General features: G+C 38.3%; 1 pseudogene; it reads left to right on the top strand.

Moving 5' to 3' along the window:
- The first annotated feature begins 1152 nt into the window (after positions 1-1152).
- On the top strand, positions 1153-1809 carry LOC147930536 (uncharacterized; annotated as a pseudogene).
- Positions 1810-5406: the final 3597 nt, after the last annotated feature.

Raw genomic sequence — 5406 nt, 5'->3', positions numbered from 1 at the left:
CTTTCTTCGTCAAATGCTTTGAGGCCGGCAACCCCATTGCCATTTACTACGAAGGGCTAAGGGTTGTGGCTGAGGATAGAGATATCCAGCGTGGGATTGATATTCTCAGTCGTATTGTACCGGCCGACGGTTATGCCACCTTAGCATGTGGGGTACTAAGTATTTGTCAAGGGAATGAGGATATGGCCGTCCATTACCTCCAGCTGTTTGATGTGAATCATTATCCTCTGAAGTCTTCGGATGCCATGTTAACCGGTAATTATTTTATGTTTGAGTTATCTCGTTATAAGACGGCCCGAAAAAACTCATACACAGTCTCCCTTCGCTATCCTGACAACCCGCTACTCCCTTCACTCGTTTGTGCTGTGATGTGTTATTTAGAAGACGGTCTCCATCATCTCAACGGTCTCCTTCCTCTCCACTGTAGAGACATCTTTGAAATCATGTGCAAAAACTGTTACCTTTGGTGGTTGTCCATCAAAGTCTCTGAGATCCTTTAGGGTTTCCAGCAGTGAATTCCAGTTTTACCTTATCAACTCGCGACTCTAAAGTCTGTTTATTTTAAAATAATTATTTTCCATTTCTTGTATTAAAAGCGAGTATCTTTTTTCATGTATTAAAGGTCCCTATTTTCCACAATTTAGTATCTCCTCTCCTCTCATTAATGGCTGAGTTATCACAAGAAACAATATGAAAGTAAATGAGTGATATATATGACTTGACGGCTGAGTTATAATATTTACGGGAAAAAAAAGGTCATGTCATGGCTGAGTTATCACAAGAAACAATTTGAAAGTAAATGAGTGATATATATGACTTGACGTCTGAGTTATAATAGTAACGGGAAAACAAAAGGTCATGTGACGGCTGAGTTATAGTGAGTTATGGTTGAGATAGTAACGTTAAGGCTTAGTTAAAGTTCGAAACAGCGCTATCAGAGACTTGTAAAACCGTAATTGATTGAAGGCGTAATACGCGAAGCGTCGCTTATGAAGCCGAAGGGGTACTTTTTGTAAACCAAAGCGACGTTTCGCGTATTATAAATACTTTTTGCTATCGGACTTACTCATCAAACATTTGTCTCACGAAAACTCCTAAATCATCTCTCAGATTCGAAAAATCTATTTACATTCTTCCTTCAATCCGTCAGAAATGGCCCGTCGTTCTCCTTCAAGCCTTATAAGGACTGATCTGAGATGTCTGAACAGGGATCTTTCGCCAAACATCACAGCAGGTAAACACATACATCTTCAGAGTAGATTTGTTTTACTGTTAAGGATAAAAGAGATTGAGTGTTTGCCTTTTTTTTAGTAACTGTTGATGACGACATTTTCCGTTGGGAGGCTACTCTAATCGGACCAGTGAATACTCCTTATGAAGGGGGAGTGTTTAAACTTAGGCTTACTTTTCCACCTGATTACCCAAGTAGTCCCCCCAAGGTATCTATTTTTGATTATACTCCTTTTTATTTTAGCAAGCATGATTATTAGTACTCCTTTTTTTGCAGCAACTCAATAGTTTTTTAAATAAAATTTCTTGATTATGCAGGTTGTTTTCATTACAAGAATTTGCCACCCAAATGTAGCAGATAGGGGAGGCATTCACCTAAAACGTTTGAGGCGCGACTGGTGGACTCCCATGTCCATTGTTAAGGTTTTCAAGGAATTAGTGGAGAAGTTAATTGAACGAGAGGTCAATGATGAGGAACAGACCATTGAATACCTTGCTAACCTCTACAAATCTGATAGGAGAAGGTTTGACGCCATGGCTAGAGAGATGACTAATCAATATGCTGGGAGTGGAAACTGAATACTTTAAATAGTTCAAATCTATTTTTAAGAACTCTTGAATAATTTATCTTATATTTGTTCTTTTTAATTAAATATTTCAGTCTCTGCTGTTGTAAACTCCTTTTTTAATTAAATATTTCAGTAACGTAATGGCTGAGTTATCACAACAAACAATCTGAAAGCAAATGACTGAGTTATACTAATGTATGGCTGAGCTATGGTATTTAAGGGAAAACGAAAGGTCTTGTCGATTAATATAACGGCTGAGTTATAGTGATTTATAAATCCGCAATGGCTGAGATATCGTAATACAACTAAAATGGTGTTGTCTAACTGGTGTTAGTTGCCTTGATACCGTAATACCGCCAAATCATATAACTATTTTTTCCCGCCAAAATATGATTTTATGGCTGAGTTATTGTATTTTCGGGAAAACGAAAGGTCATGTGACGGCTGATTTATTATATTTACGAGAAAACGAAAGGTCTCGTCGATTCATGTGACAGCTGAGTTATGGTTGAGATAGTAACATTATGGCTGAGTAAAGTGATATATATGACTTGACGACTGAGTTATAATATTTACGGTAGAACGAATGGTCATGTGACGTCTGAGTAATGGCTGAGTTATCACAAGAAACAATTTTAAAGTAAATGAGTGATATATATGACTTGACGGGTAAATGAATGATATATTATAACGGCTGAGTTATCAAAAGAGTTATATTATTTACGGGAAAACGAAAGGTCAAGTTACGACTGAGTTATAGTGAATTATGGCTGAGTTATCAAAAGAGTAATGGCTGATATTTTCACTTGACAGCTGAGTTATGGCTGAGTTATCACTAGAAACAATCTGATATATATTGATTTATAAATCCGTAATGGCTGTGATATCGTACCAATTATAAATCCGTAATGTAGGATTTTTATAGACTTATAGTGATTTTTACACGTTCTATTATTTGGTTAACTTATGGTTTCCCGCCTATTATTTGGTTAACTTATGGTTTCCCGGCAGTGGAATCAATGGGGGTTGCGTTCCAAGTTTTAGTATAAATAGGGAAAGGGTTGGAAATGTTAAGAGCATTCCAAACTAGAACGAAACTAGCAAAGATGCCAGTGACTACCCGATCTGCATGGTTGAAACGGGCCCGAGAACTGACAGCCGCTGGAACTAGCGGTTTCGGTCCGAATGCGTCGGATAATGCCCCCCCTCAAGAGTCTCCGTCTCGATCCCGTTACTTTAATCCTTTGCAAAGGGAACTCCGGATGTACCGAGCTCGCCGCAAGAGACTTGGCGCTTATATTAAAGCACTTTGTCTTAAATTCGAGCAAGTCTTTCGTCTCTGCCGATTGGAAGGGACTATCCGAGTCCTGGATGAGCTCATCGCCGAAGGTTTTTTTTTGGCGAAGTGGCGCATGACTCGTCTACTTGCTGAGCATGCCCCTTGCGTAGAACAGGTCTCCCGTATGGTGGTGCCCAACTTACCCGAAGGTGATTACGAACCTTTGGGAAATTCTGACTTCCCGCACAACACGGAAGTCTTGGCCTACCGAGCTTGCCTGGAGAGGCTGAGGCGGTACATCAACCACTTGGAGTCAACGGACTATTTCTTCCGCGAAAGCCATGACGTAGAAGGTCCATGTGCCTTCTTGGAGGAGATGGTGTCCAAGGGCTCCGAAGTGCCGATGGAAAGGCTTGAATCCTTAAGGCGGGATTGTCAGATCTGGCGATCTGAACTGAGCAAGCTGGTGGTGGAAGAACCGTTGGAGTCCGATCTATACGGTCCGCTCCCATCCTGAGTGTTTGACTTTTTTTTAGTAACTGTTGATGACGACATTTTCCGTTGGGAGGCCACCCTAATCGGACCGGTGAACACTCCTTATGAAGGGGGAGTGTTTAAAATATTTCAGTCACTGCTCTTGTAAACTCTATTTTAAAAAATATTTTATTCAGAGTCTACTGTTTTAATATTAGAAACAACTTGTAAAGCTTTTAGAAAAGCAAATAAAATTGATATAGTATATCATTATAAACAATTTGTAAAACCTTTTAAAACTTTCTAAAAACCAGATATACTCTTGTAAATGAATGATATATATAACTTGACGGTTGAGTTATAATATTTACGGGAAAACGAAAGGTCATGTGACGGCTGAGTTATAGTAAGTTATGGCGGAGGTATCACAAGAAACAACTTGAAAGTAAATGAGTGATATAAATGACTTGACGGCTGAGTTATAATATTTACGGGAAAACGAAAAGTCATGTGACGGCTGAGTTATAGTGAGTTATGGATGAGTTATAGTAAATATATGGCTGAGTTAGTAAAAAAGATTGATAAAACACCACTAACAACAACATTAGTTTGCTTGGAATCCATAACCATTAACAAACAACATTATGGAAACATAATCCCATCATACACTATCTCATCCTGCTATCTTAAATAGACCAAACATGATTATATAACCAAAAACTATCACAACTATCATAACCTTGATCCTTGCTTTCAATTCTGATTTTGCATCTTCAACCCTCTCAAATAGCTCCTTCCCAAGCTCCATTTGTAGTTTTTCAGTTTGAACAGAGAAAGACTCTACCTCATCCAACAGTGCCTCATCGACCCACTTGAAGACGTGTTCATCATTCATAAGCTATCAAGGTGATGGAGACAACAATTGGAACAAGAACAGATTCAATATAAACCAACAAGAACAGATTTAACATAACCAAGAACAGACTCTACCTTCTTCGCAGCTGCATACCCACAACGGAAGTATCGTCGACAAGGATTTGACTCCGATTTCAAATTTTTGGCCACGATTGCTTCTCCACACCAACATCTCTTAGGTACGCCAACAAATGTACCTCGTCCTCTCTCTCGGACATTTGATGCACAACTCGAATCTCCAGATACATTGCTCATGATTTACGAGAATTTGATTTTTTAGGGTTTAAGCATTCGACATTTGGGGATTTTCGTTTTTAAGAAGAAGAACATCACTCGACAATTAAATATTAATATTATTAGGTTAACTTATGGTTTCCCGCCAACAACTGGATTTTAAAATTATTAGGTTAACTTATGGTTTCCCGCCAAAATATCGCTTTACGGCTGAGTTATAACCATTATTGGAAAACGAAAGGTCACGTAACGGCTGAGTTATAGTGACTTATGGCTGAGTTATCACAAGAAAAAATTTGAAAGTAAATGAATGATATATATGATTTGACGGCTGAGATATCATATTTACGGGAATTCGAAATGTCGCACCGATTCATGTTACGGCTGAGTTAGAGTGAGAATGGCTGAGTTACCTCAAGAAATTTTATGAAAATAAATGGCTGATATATATGACTTTGCGGCTGAGTTACAATATTTATGGAAAAACGAAAACTCTCAACGATTCATGTGACGGCTGATTTATAAATCTTTAGTGGCTGATTTATCATAATACCGGCTGAGTTATATTAATATGAAACATTACAAAAAGAAATAAAAATCAAACAAGTTCAGGATTCATAAAGAAGAGGAGACGACATTACAATGGAATTAACTTCTAAAAACCGATTAAGAGGAGGAGGAACCATGAGCTTTTAGTTAATCCCA

The sequence above is a fragment of the Camelina sativa genome, chromosome 12, assembly GCF_030686135.1.
Source record: "Camelina sativa cultivar CO46 ecotype springtype chromosome 12, ASM3068613v1".
Lineage (NCBI taxonomy): Eukaryota > Viridiplantae > Streptophyta > Magnoliopsida > Brassicales > Brassicaceae > Camelina > Camelina sativa.
This window is presented reverse-complemented; position numbering and strand designations above follow the sequence as displayed.